This window comes from Heterocephalus glaber, unplaced genomic scaffold (genome assembly GCF_053883595.1).
Source record: "Heterocephalus glaber isolate CG9 unplaced genomic scaffold, H.glaber_assembly_v1.0 deba00001504, whole genome shotgun sequence".
NCBI lineage: Eukaryota > Metazoa > Chordata > Mammalia > Rodentia > Bathyergidae > Heterocephalus > Heterocephalus glaber.
Genome location: NW_028258324.1, coordinates 52167942 through 52181688, shown reverse-complemented (window position 1 = coordinate 52181688; position 13747 = coordinate 52167942). Strand labels below are relative to the sequence as shown.

The 13747-nt window shown below is 31.6% G+C and overlaps 1 protein-coding gene across 11 annotated transcripts in view; it reads right to left on the bottom strand.

Moving 5' to 3' along the window:
- The window catches only part of Naaladl2 (N-acetylated alpha-linked acidic dipeptidase like 2), an 891856-nt gene that overhangs the window by 133738 nt on the left and 744371 nt on the right, over positions 1 to 13747 (bottom strand). The window lies entirely within an intron of this gene.

Genomic DNA, 13747 nt, shown 5'->3' with positions numbered 1-13747 from the left:
GTCAGATGGACACTAGCCCTCTTTGCACCTTGATTTTGGACTTCCAGCCTCCAGGACTCTGAGAAAATACATTTCTGTTTCTCAAGACACTAAATCTGTGGCATTTTGTTATGGTAGCCCAAGCAGACCACCATAATACATACACCAACAACATATTCTGCTGAGAACTTGGTGGTATTATAGGGCCAGGAAGAAAAAATCTTTCTTTACTGAAGGTTTGATAAAACTAGGGGAGGCTTGGAGTCTGGAACTTCCTCCAAAATGTAACAAGGCTATTTCATGTGGGGTTTTTGGTCATATTTCTTCCATAAAGCTGTCTTTAGTACTACTGATAATAAAAGAGGTAATGCCAGAATACAGTGAGTTAAAATACTTTACAATAAATTCCTGATGCTATATCTACAATTGTGGTCCATTTGTAGACATTTTCACAAATTATCTTGTTCTCACAGACATCCAACTCACTAATTATATGTAAACAATAAGAATCAAGCTTCTGCCAAAAGAATTATCCCTGTAGCCAGTAGCAACTGCTTTTGGCAGCACAAATGTATTCACCAGCATTAAAAACACTTAAGTTTTTATTCCTGAATTAAATATTTGTAAGTAGTTTCCAAAAGGGAAAATTAACAATATGGAGAGAAGATAAGTGATCCAAAGACAAAGAATTTTATTCTTCTTACAGAAAAAATAAAAATAACCTTATTTTTTCTGGAGTTGGAATTCATAAAAAGGAAAATAATATTTATTTTCAGTTGTACTGATTTCATGAGATGCATAAGGCTTAGTGATGATGCTTTTAGAATACAAAGTATTTGGATCTAAGGAAAGTTCTCTGGAGTATACATGGATTGGACTAGATATCTGAGAGCATAATTAAAATTGTCAGTTGAAGCAAATATTCTGTTTGGAAGCATTTGCTGGCAAAGTATAAAAGTCTAAAATATATGTGATATTGGCACTTATTCAAAAGTAATGTGTTCTTTATAATTTGATAAAAATTAAAATATGGAATAAAGCAAAGAAAATTATTTCAATTACAAAATGCCACATTTGATTTTTTCCCAGAGTACAGTGGCTCCAAATTCTCATTTAGTTTGTATATTAAATATGAATCATATCTAGCTTTAAAAATATTTGTTATATATTGGGCACAATCATCTCATGAACTTTCATGTATTGTTTATTATCTTATAAAATTTAACTACCTAGTAAATCCTCCTCCTGCTATGTCCACATTTTATGCCCATTTCTTATAGATGAGAAAACTAAAGGGAAATAGTGAAAAGAGAGAAAACTGTCATTCTCTAGTTATGCTACAGTGAAAGCAGAGAGAATACAAAGAGGAAACTAGTGTAAGTGTTGACTGCCCCCCTTACTGTTCCTCTACTTCTAAGATCAACTATGCTATCATTCAGAAAAGTACCTAAAGCAAAAATACTAAATCTCTAGTCATGTGAACTGGAATATGACAAGTTAGCATGAGGCAGAATGGAAAGACAAAACATGGCTTTAGCGCTCACCACTTTGTGCTGAATGTTATTACAGAGCTCTTCTGGGGGTACACCAGTTCTAGACCAAATCAACATTGTAAAGTAATTGCTTTGCCTCTGATTGCTCCAAGGGAAATCCATTGACAATAAATACAGAGCACTAACAAGCACAAGAAATAAGAGCTGCTGGCTAGAGAGTTTCTTTTTGCCACGATGTCAAAGAAGTCTTCAGTGGACACCACTGTAAGTGCTGCAAAGCACACTTTACTCTTATGATTCTTGCATTTACCCAGGGCTCCAGGTGTAAAGCACTTCACAAATATTACCTGGAATCACTGAGCTATCCAGTGAATTGCACTTCAGTCAGTGGCTTAAACAGTAAATATATCAAACAAAGCTGCTCATTAGATTATAATCCAGGCAAATCATTTATGGTTAAACTTTTCAGTCTTCTTAAAAGACTCTAGAAAATTATAACATATTCAATTCTATAATTGAATATTTAAAGTGAATTTAATTATCATCAACACAAAATAATGGGGGAAAATCTTAATGTAGTAATTATGGCCTGAAAGAAAGTTGCAGGGATCTACATCTTAATGCACAATTTTCAACTGGCAAATTAAATCAGTATATATTCCTGACATTTCGCATAAAGTTCATTTTTGAGAGTTCATGTAATACTCTGAAGAAAAGTTCTTTTTCTTATGTTAGACTTATAGAAACAATTTCTAATATGCAATGCTATATCACCTTTAGTGATAAAATATATATGGTTGCATTTTTGAATTTTCAAAAATTCAAATGTATAGCAAACTTTCATATTTAAAAGAAACTTAAATGCCAGTTGCCTTGAAAAACAAAACATATTAGCATAACAATGTTGAAGATTTTAATGAACATTTTATAGAACTAAATGCTTAACATTTTTATGAGCTATTATGTTACATAACATATTTAATAAAATAATTAAAACTAATGTCAATATAGCATAGTTTGCAGAAATTCTGTATGGAGGTATAAATAGTCATTTATATGGAGATGTCAGTTTCTTTTAAAAATTGTTTACCTCCTTCAAAAAATATTTCTTTAGTAAGAGAAAATAACCTCACATACTTGTCAATACAGGAGACCAAATTATTTCAACATATTATACAACATCAATCTATAACATGGACTAAAAATTCAGTATACTAAGAATTTTTCTATAAAAATAATTACAAATGATTTTCAGCTGTCTTTTTCAAAAGTCTATTAAAGATACGGAAGTCTAAATTCTTTTTTAAAATATAGAAAACAATATAAACAACTATTGTGTCTTGTGTTATAATTTTAAAAATCTTATTTGAAATTAGTTCATTCAATCTAGCAGAATTTTTTTTGCAATAGAAAAAGTCCCTGAAAATTGTTTATGTAGAAGCTTTCATTTTTATATGATGCTAAAACACTTGAAATGATGCAAAATGATTAAAGATCTTAACTACGATGTACATGCACATTGAACAGGGAAGAGAGTTCCATCCCTAACCTCATTTTCCACTAGTAGCTCCCAAAAGTTGAAACTAATTCTATTTGAGAAATACTGGTCTGAACAAGGATAAACAGGCAGCTTTACATCACAGTTTTTCAAAGTCTCTCATTTTATAATGTATTTTAGAACCATCCAATAGCATGGTAGATAATATAAAGCCTTTTCCAAAATTATTTGAATCTACATTCTCATTTTCCTCTCAAATAATCTGAAGTAATTACTTCATAGAGTTCATTCTGATAATGTAAACTTGGGCTTTCATGGTTGGGAAGTTTGACATATTAAAACAAGCATGAAAATCAGAAAACACTTATTTCTTAGCATTTGAAGCAGCTTTAAAACCAAGTACATAAAAATGTTATTACAAAAAAAATTATATATGTATCTGCCTTTCTGTAGAAATTGTATCTCAGGTTCACCAATACTATAATATAAAAGAATATCTTACAAAAGAATATTTTACAAAAGAATATGTGCTAATACATGCAGAATAAGCAATAAAATTATAAAATTATCAACTCAAATTTTTAGTAAAACTAGTGATTATAGCAACTTTCAGTTAGCATTAAAATTACTGGCTAAATGGTTAATAAATGTGCTGTATGCTGATCACCACTATTTCTGTTTCCTCTCTGTCAAGAATGCATAGCACTAATGCATCTTCTTGTCACCTGAACTTAGGCATAGCTGTGTGACTTGTTTCGTCCATGACATGAACAGAATCAAGATGTGTCACCTACAGACAGAAACATTTAAGCGACATGGTGTGTGGGAATTTTTCCATTATGTTCTTTCTTGCCTTTCCGATTAGAAAGAGAGCCTGATATGGAGGTGTAATTGAGTCATCATATAATGGATATTTCTGACTTTGAATGTATTAGAAATAATTTTTAATTTTAAACCACTGAGAGTTTGCATATCTTAGTGCAGCACAACCTAGCATTTTGTGACTATTACAATGGGGGATTGAACATTTAACTGACAAAGTAGTGCCACAGATATAATTTTTTTTGTAGTAAGGGAAAATATAAACATAAAATAGATCAGAATGCTATCATTCATCAAATGGTGAATCACAGATACACTGAAGATATGGCAGTCAGGTAAGATGTCTCTGTGAAGTTATGCTATATGACATACATGCTATCTATGTCCTACTGTAGCCAAAATGCTTAATATTAATGGGATCTTATCTTTAACTTCATTTCATTTCTTTAACTTTCATTTCCTCATATCCATGAGGAGGGATAAATGAGTTAGCTAAATGATAGTACAACTTCAGAAAGTTCAACTCTTCTGTTCACTAGATCAGTAAAAAAAAAAAAAAATTAAGAAGGCTATCCAAAGAATCTGAACATAATGCAGTGTCATAACACATACTGTATCTGGGTATGGACAAAAAAGCCACCAAAATTGTATGAGACACAATTTAAAAACTTTGAATATGAAGTAGATAATTAGATGACAAAAAAATAACAATGTTCCTACTCAGATGATCACATGTAATAAAATTACTAATATTATTTATTACATATGATCATCTGAGTATTTAGGAACATTATTATTATTTTTGTTATTGTTAGTATTATTTTGGGGGTACTGGGGGTTAAATCCAGGGCCTTTGAACTGAGTTACATCTCCAGACTTTTTTTTTGAGAGTTTGTTTGTTTTTTAGTTTGAGACAAGGTCTTCCTAATTTTCTAAGTTGCCATATTGGGCTCAAACTTTCAATCTTCCTGCCTCAGATACCCAAGGTGCTAGGATTACAGGCATGAGCCACCACATCTGACAAAGACCATGTTCTTATTGTTTAAATATTAATTTTGATGTTTCAATTATTGTGATATGTTAATTCTGATAAGTGACAATTTTGTCTCCATATTGGATCTAAGTCTTTAAAATGTCTAAGTACCATATTGGTCATTAGAAATAACTTTTTTTTTTTTAACAGGGTCCCAGTGTGTATTCCAGGCTGGCCTTGAATTTGTGGCACTCCTCCTGCCTCAGCTTCCTAAAAACTGGGATTACAGGTGTGTCCAGCCACCATGCCTGGCTCAGAAAGGCCGTTTTAAAGTTTCTGAAATGAAAAAAAATGTAAAACAAACTAAAACAATGTTTAAGAAGACAAAAAGAAAGATCTAAGAAATATATCCTTTTAATTACTTATAAGTTAATGGTAGACATCAAGTTTAAGGTTTTACAAATTAACAAATATTATTCTATGCTAGATTTTCTTTCTCCACATCTTTCTTCTATTTTTAAATTGAATCATTGTCAGACCACTGAACTAATTGCTACTCGGACATGTCAGCTCTACTGTCTGTGGCTGTTTACTGCCAAATGAAAATCAATAGAATCAGTCATCATTATCTCTTCCAGAGGACGTTGTGTATTGATTTTGCAATCCCCCATGCTTTGACTTTTGGAAACCTTTTCATTCTTTCCTGGGAAACTTCTTGTCTTTCCAAAACAATATGATGCATCATGAGGTCCTATTTGGTGAACTGACCCTCGTTACCTCTTCAATCTGAGTCAAATCACTATCACCTTTGCTCTGCTTTCCAGCAAAAAGGCTTCATTCACTTCCTAGAACATGGTGTGTGCTTTAATTTTATGAAAAATAGAAATTTCATAGTCAATAAGAAAGAATAATAGTTATTACACTGTGTACCATTTAAACTTTAGTTGTATAGGTTTCTTTGCTGATTCTTTTCTTTTCTTTAACTAGAAAATTCTTATATACACTTTAGATCAAAATTCAAAAATTACTTTCCCAGAAAACATTTCCATACATCTCACAGTAGATAATACTCCCCATAGCCCTAATATCCCACTGGCATCCAGAGTCTTAGCAATGTTTGTGTTGATACAGATTTTTATGATATCTATTTCCAATAGACTCTCAGCTCTGTGAAGGTGATTAATAGTTCTTCTTTTTGTTCACTGCCATATTCTCTGAACTAATAGCTTGCCAGCACCTAAAATGTGCTTAGTAAAGGCGTACCTAGTGGTTGTTTGTTTGTAAGCATGTAATGCTGTTATACACTAAAACACTGGGCAAATGTTGTTTCTTACATTGTTCAATGTTATATCTCTGGACATAGACAGGTGATGACCAATTTTTCTCTTTAATATGAATTAATGGAGTTGGAGAGAGAATAAATTTTCTGGAATCCTATCAGCTACATATCATCTACTATTCTAATCTTTAATTTTGTGGGTAGCAATTAATTATCTACAAATTTAGTTGTTTAAATGATGATTTTTAAGGATATTTTCAACATTAAACAGCTTTAAATCTAGGATTTCTGATCACTGACATTACTGCTATAAGCATTGTGTTTGATGCAAGCAATGAAAACAATTAATAGCATTAGATGAAGCAGGTATTTATTGGACAATTATATATTGAATTTAACTCACATCAGTACTTCAGAAAAGCTTCTATCTGTGTATCTTGCAGCATTATGTGAAAATTCAGATGGCAAGAAGACTCAAGGTATTTCCGGAAAAGAAATAGGAAACCATGAACTATAACATAGGAGGCCATATTTTAAAGTTATGAGGATAAAACAGTATTATGTTTGAACATAAATGGACAAATAGCATAAAGAATAGAATCAGAAGCCCAGAAACAAACCTATACATATTAGGTAAATGATAAAAATGCTATTTTGTTGTATAATCATTAAGGAAGGATGTAATTCTCAAAGAATAAGATAGAAAACTGCAAATTATGCCTTTAAGAAAATCATCAAAAATAACCATCATCAATATCATTATAAACCATCACAGTAGTATAATACCCTAAAAGCATTAAACATAAAGGGAAAGACCGGTAAACTACATTACACTGAAATGTAGAATTAACAGTCCATCAAAAAATAAAATTAAAAAAAAAGTCAAAATCTTATGGAAGATATTTGCAACACATGTAACCAATGAAAAGCTCATAGTCAAAATATGTAAAATATCTTCTATGAAACAAAAAGACAAATAATGCAATTTCAAAACTGTCTGATTTTAACAAGCACTTAAAAAATATGCATTACATACAGAAAATCAGAAAACCCAAATTGCCAATACAAATATGTAGACACACAACTTCATTCACAACCAGAGAAAGATTTAAACCACAAGTAGGCAGCCATGACACATACTTCATTGTCAGAAATTAAAGAGTAATCCAAAATAAAATATACATACTTCATTTACTTCAAGTCACAATTTTGACATATGATCACAGCAAAGAGAATTACCACATATGATTTAAAGAATTAAGATTACCTGCAACCATTTAACTATCAGCACTAAAATCTAAGACCACCTGTGACCATAGGTATTTATTCCACGAGTCTTTTGCTTGTGAAGATAATGGTTTAAACTAGTAAACAGCTGTTTTCTTTGAGAAATTTCTATAAACAATTATATCCAGACAAATAGCTCGCTGTTCTGTGCAAACCTCATCTTCAGATTCAGGATCTCAAATCAAGAGAACTTAAAAACATACAAGAAATGAAACTTATTTTTTTAAAAAAATGAATAAGTAAAGAAAGAGAAAACTCAGTTAATTGACCACAAAAAGGTTTGCTGTTCTCTGCATGTTTAAAAATAAATCACATTAAGAGTAACACTTTTGGATAAACTGCTATGAGCAGAAGCCAGCTCGATAGGTAAGCCAATTTGAACAGACAATATAGATACTCAGTAAGTCCAACTGTTTGTTAGAGAAGCACCATGCAGGGAGTAAGCCTTCTTACAGTGTAACCCCAAAGTGCAGCTGCATTAATACAAACATGATGCCTTAGTCTAGCTAAAACCAGGGCAAAATACCTGCCAGTGAATAGATCTTCAGAGAAAAATATTTTAGTTATTTAGTAAAATGTGGAACAACCCACATGTATGACTGACCAGTGAAAGTCACTCTTAGGCATTTAGCAGGAATTAAAAAGATGGGCAGGAAGGAATCGATTTCAGTCCAGAAACTGTTATCTATTAGGGTAAAGTATGTACAAGGAAAAAAAATCACTATAAATTTGCCTAAATATTGAGCTTGGGTTAGTAAATATTTAATCATTATTCTCAAATAGGTTATTTGTTTAGATGGAATTTTGTTTTCATTTTCAGTTCTAGGAATCAGTCTCAGGGCCTTATGCATGCTAAACAAATATTCTATCACTGAGATAGAGACCCAGCCATGAATGGATTCTTTAGAAAAATAACTGAATGCATAAATATCCCCAAGTTCTTGTTTATTTAAATTCTCCATATGATATGCTTTAATCTATATAGGTTTTTAAAAATAAGTTATAGAATTTATTTTGAAGGAAAAAAAGGAGAAACTTTATGCTTTATATAATGCTACGGATTGGATCAGGAATGTCTCCCAAAAGTTCTCATGTTAAAGGCCTGGTCCCAGCATATGGTGCCGTTTAGAGGTAGTGGAATCTTCAAGAGTTTTGGCCTAGTGGTAGGTCTTCTGGTCATTGGGGGTGTTATGATTTACATCAGAAATGTACCCCAAAAGCCTCATATATTCAGAGGTAGAGCTTTTGGAAAGTGCGTGGATTACAGGGGTACTAGACTCATCAGTGGATTACTCTATTATGAGTTTCTAGTGGAACATATTAGGAGGTGGGGCCTGGTTGGAGGTGAGTCAGTGAGGACTTGACCTGAATTCTGTATTCACATCCCCAGTTCCTGCCTTTTCTCTTTGCTTCCTGGCTGACATGGGTTGAGCGGCCTTCCTCCATCATCCCCTTACACCACGATGTTTCTGCCTTGGAGCCAGCATACCATAGACAGAACCCGCCGAATATGTGAGCCAAGTTAAATTTTTCATCCTTCAAATTGTTGGTGTTAAATATTTTATCTTAGTGACAGGAAAATGACTTAATAAAATAGGTGTGCCCTCGAAGATGATTGTGGGACCTGGGTCTTTCCCTTTCTTTGTTGCTTTTGTCTCCAGCCAAGATGTAAGTGGCTTTCACTTCATCATATGATCCCACTATGATGTACTCCCTTACCAAGTCCCCAAATCAGCAAAGCAAATCTACCATGGACTGAAAACTCCAAAACTGTGATTCAAATAAACATTTTTCTCTTTAAAAGCTATTTCATTGTTACATCAACAGAAAGCAAACTAACACAGAGAAGCTTTAGGAACTATGACTGAATCAGTAGTCTGATAATTTTATTTAGTAGATGAAATAAGAATCATATCATATATCAAAGATCCACAAACATCTTTCAGACTGGTACATGAGAAACTAAAATGGGGCTTGAATAAATGCTTATACCCATGTTGGAGGATATTTAATGTATATAGTGTTTCAATATCTGTCATTTTAATTCATTACATTGCTAAATAAGGATTATTGGTGAAGATATGGATTAATGTTGAAATAGAGACATAGTAGTACCTATAAGTCAATTATAACTTGTTCTATAAAATGGATTAAACATGAAGTCCTTAGGTAAGCAATGGAACGAAACATTTAAATATCCTGCCAAATATAATAGCATGTCCACAAATGTTTCTAACACTGGCAAGCACATTAGTCCTTTAAAAGCAAAAAGATATTGTGCCTTAAAATATTCTGTATTTTTAACATTGTCTCATATTTTCAGGTAAGTTACTATTCCAAAAAATTAGTTATTAGCTCTTTCAATTAGTGCATGGGTTCAAAGAGCTCTTCACATTAGTGGAGCTTCTTAAATCAGTGATTGCTTAATGTTTCTAAGAGTCACTTACTGCCTTAAAGGTAGAGGGTTGTAACTGATGAGCATTTTAGACCCACGTTAGCAAATAGGTTTTTCTCATCTGTCAAAACCAATCAATTCATAGCGGCAGATTAAAGTGATATACTGAGAATGACTCTGAGTCTCAGGGTGAATATTGTGATTATGTTAAATGTCTACCGGGGTGGAAGGGAGAGACAGTTGCTTGATAAATACAGTGAGTTTTTTTAAAGCTTTCTTAAGTCCATTTAATACTCCATAAAATGCTCTGAAGCTCTGGGAATAAATACAACTAACTAAAATCATTTTTTATGAATACTTTTCAGACTTCACTTTACTCTTTTAAAAATGTTATCTTCCATTCCACTTCAAGGGATTATAATGATTTAACATACCAGAATATATAACAATCTGTTGTCAGAAATGTCTCCAATTGTTTAACACTGGTTTTTCATTTTCCAAAGTACAAGGTCTTAAACTTCTGAGGACAATAATATATGTTATGATTGGCACCAGACTTGGTGGTTGTCTTTTCAACATTGTTGCTACTTTGTACCTCATATCATTTTGCACGAGTCACATTTTGGGAATGAAGTGATTCATATTTCACCAGAAAGAAGGATTGTCCTAAATTAATCATAGCAACCTTAGTCTCTTTTTTCAGTGATCCATTTATGTAAACCCAGCCTGATTCAATCAGTGGAGTTATTTCCTTGCTTACAAACAATGGTTTAAAAATAGCCTGAAACCTGTTGAGACCACTAAGAGAGAGGGTCTTTTTCTGGGGCTTTCCAGACGTCAGCACCATTGCTGTTTTGAGAAAGTCATCAGAAGAGAGTCCTCGTCTTGATTTGACAGAATTATATCTAGGAATTGCTGACATTTTGCTACTAGGAGTTGTGCTGGTAAAGTGTTCAACATGGAGAAAGACAGAGTTGAGAGTAAATCATAATGGATCTGGAACTGTATTTTAACCACTCCTGAAGAATGTCTATTCTAATTTTTCAGAGACATGACTCAATAGAATCCCCTTATTTTTATTCAATAAGATTGTACATGGGTTTTTATTAATTGCAAACAAAAACATTATAAGTGGTTTTTCTCTTTGCTAATAGTGGGAGAAAATGTCTTTAAAATGTACTATCGTATTATCTGCTTTCTTAAAAATCAGTAATAATAAGGGTAATATTTCTTTTTCTTAAAGATTTAAGAATCAAACTGTGATCATTCATTCCTGTTTTATTTTAGAATGCAGAAATATTACTATTTGAGCTTCTACTAAATATCTTAAGACCACTGTAATTTTAAATATAGTAAAACCTTAAACCTTAACTTTGCAAAATTAAATGGACATACCCATTAATGAATAAATCTTAATTGGGTCAAAACACATGTTGTTTATCTTAACAATGTCCTTTAAACACAAATTTGATTAATTTCTTCAAATTTAATTCTTTCTCAGTTCCTAAAACTGTATTTAACGTCATAAAACTAGTCATATTTTGGGAATATATTCATTTCAACACTAAAATACTAATCACTGTGAACTCTTCAAAGAATTTGCCTCATTCAAATGATGACTATATTAATGCTATCAGCTAGCTACAATTTGAATATTTTCCATATAACACTAACAAATTAAAAACCCAAATTATAGTAAAGAAAACAATAAGCGAATCCCAATAACATGGCATTTAGAGTTTCTTGGAGAAGAAGACTGAGATATATAAATATAGACATACACTTCCTCTTGATATGTGAGTGAGCATCTGTATTTCCCAAGAAATAATAGAGTGTGATTAATGAAAATCTCTACTATTGATTAGCTTCCTAAGATAAATCTGAGTGTTTGCCTAATGCTATAGTATATTGAGTTATTACTAAATATTAAAATAGGAGAGAGTGGAATAGCCTTATTTTCTGAACATATATTTTTTAATTTATGTATACATAAAGACAGATTTTAACATGTATTTGTAAAAGAATATTAATCTATTTGTTATAAGTCAAAATAGGATATTATGTTATCATCATCACATAATGGACAGGACAACTATTATATTTTAATCACCCATAGGGCAGTGGGTACTGTCTCCAGGACACATAAGCATCAATATTAAAGTGTGCTGTTGCCTGTAATCCCAGTACTCAGCTGAGACAGGGGAAGTGCCAAGAGTTCAGTGGCAGCCTGAACTACAAAGTGAGACTCAATCTCAAAAAAGTCAAGAGAAGAAAAGAAAAGAAACAATAAAGAGTGTTGTAACACATTCCAAAAGACTACTCAGATTCTTCCAATATCTTGTCTTATAGAGATTATTTTTTAATAAGTAGATGGTGGGCGCAGCTTTTAAATCATTTTATTATACAGAAAATCTGTTTCAATAGTACTTTTTGAAAGAATATTTGACTTGCTTACCTTGGGTTAATCTGTTATCCATTCATTGTTTTGGCCTTCGCCTGTGTACTTCTATAACATTTAATATATAACACCACTATCTGACAATGGTAGTAGAAGTCTCTTTTTAAAGTAAGGAAGAAATTAACAAAAATAATTCTATTCAACTTCATGAGTGATTTCTAAAATAAGAAGGGCTTATATTTACAGTATAAAGAATTCAACTTTCACCAAAAAATATTACCTCACGGAATGAGGCTATTCCTGAACTAGATATGAAAATTTCCTGAAATACGTTTATTTTGTCTTTAAGAAATTATTGCACTATTTATAGATAATTACATAAATTCGTGTTTTGACTTATATGACTAATAGATTAATATTGTTACAAATATATGTTAAAATCACTCTTTATGTATACATAAACTTTAAAAGATGTATTCCTGAAGAATAACTGGCTTTCTACCCTCTCCTATCTTAATATTCAGTAATAACTCTTTTAATATACTGTAGAATTGGGGAAAATATCTGCTTTGATATTAACTCCTGTTTAAAATGAGTTCAATTTTGACAATTTCATATTGTGTAATAATTCACCTTTGAGTAATAAAAACAAAAGAAAAAGAGAACTGATAGTATAAGGCATGCCTTTTTAAACTGTAACATTTGTACAGTGTAATTAAAAATAATAAAACAATTCTCTCGGCACAAGAAAATATAGTCACAACACAATCTTCAATTGCAATAAATGAATATACTGAGTTTAACTATACATATATGAAAAAATATACACCTCTAATATTTCCTCTTCAAAGCATAAGGGTTTGGTTTTAATATACCATTGCTTCTCTTGAGTAGCTCTAACCAACATTCTTTATTACAACATGAAAGTAGCTTCTGCATTAAAAAGTCCATATTTGGGATACTACCTGGTTTAGCTCCTTCATAAAAATGTAGAATGTAGATCTCTACAGAGACATTTTGCCTCTAGTACCAATAATTTAATATGGCAGAGGAAAGTTGCAAATATCTTTTAAACAAAAGCTTTAAATCCAGATCTTCAGTATAATTTCAAAAGCATACATGCACGGCAATAAAATATTTTTAAACTTGCTTCTTAAGTAGAATATAATATTTTCATGTTTATACAAATAATACATCATTATTAGTGATACTTAGAAGACATTCAGATTTGCTAGCTCAGATTAGAAATCATAGCCAGATTTTCTTAGCATTTAAAGAAATATACCTGAAATTCTCTTACTCTCATAAATATAAATATGACTTGCCTTTGAAACTTAAAAAGCTAAATAAAAGATTCTTTCTGTTGCTTTATATAAGAATATTGAACTACATTTTTTAAAGTTAGGGCTTTGAATGCATTCAAGATAAATTACATTATTCTGTATTTTAATCTGCCTATTTTATAGATATGAAATTAGTAGTTGCTTTAAGTTTTCAGTTATCATTTTCTAAGATTCGTAACAATATTATATCAACCAGTACAAGCATGTTTTTACAATGATGTTTTTCTTTCTTTCTTTTTTGGTACCTGACTGAACTCAGGACCTTGCTCTTGCAAGGCAG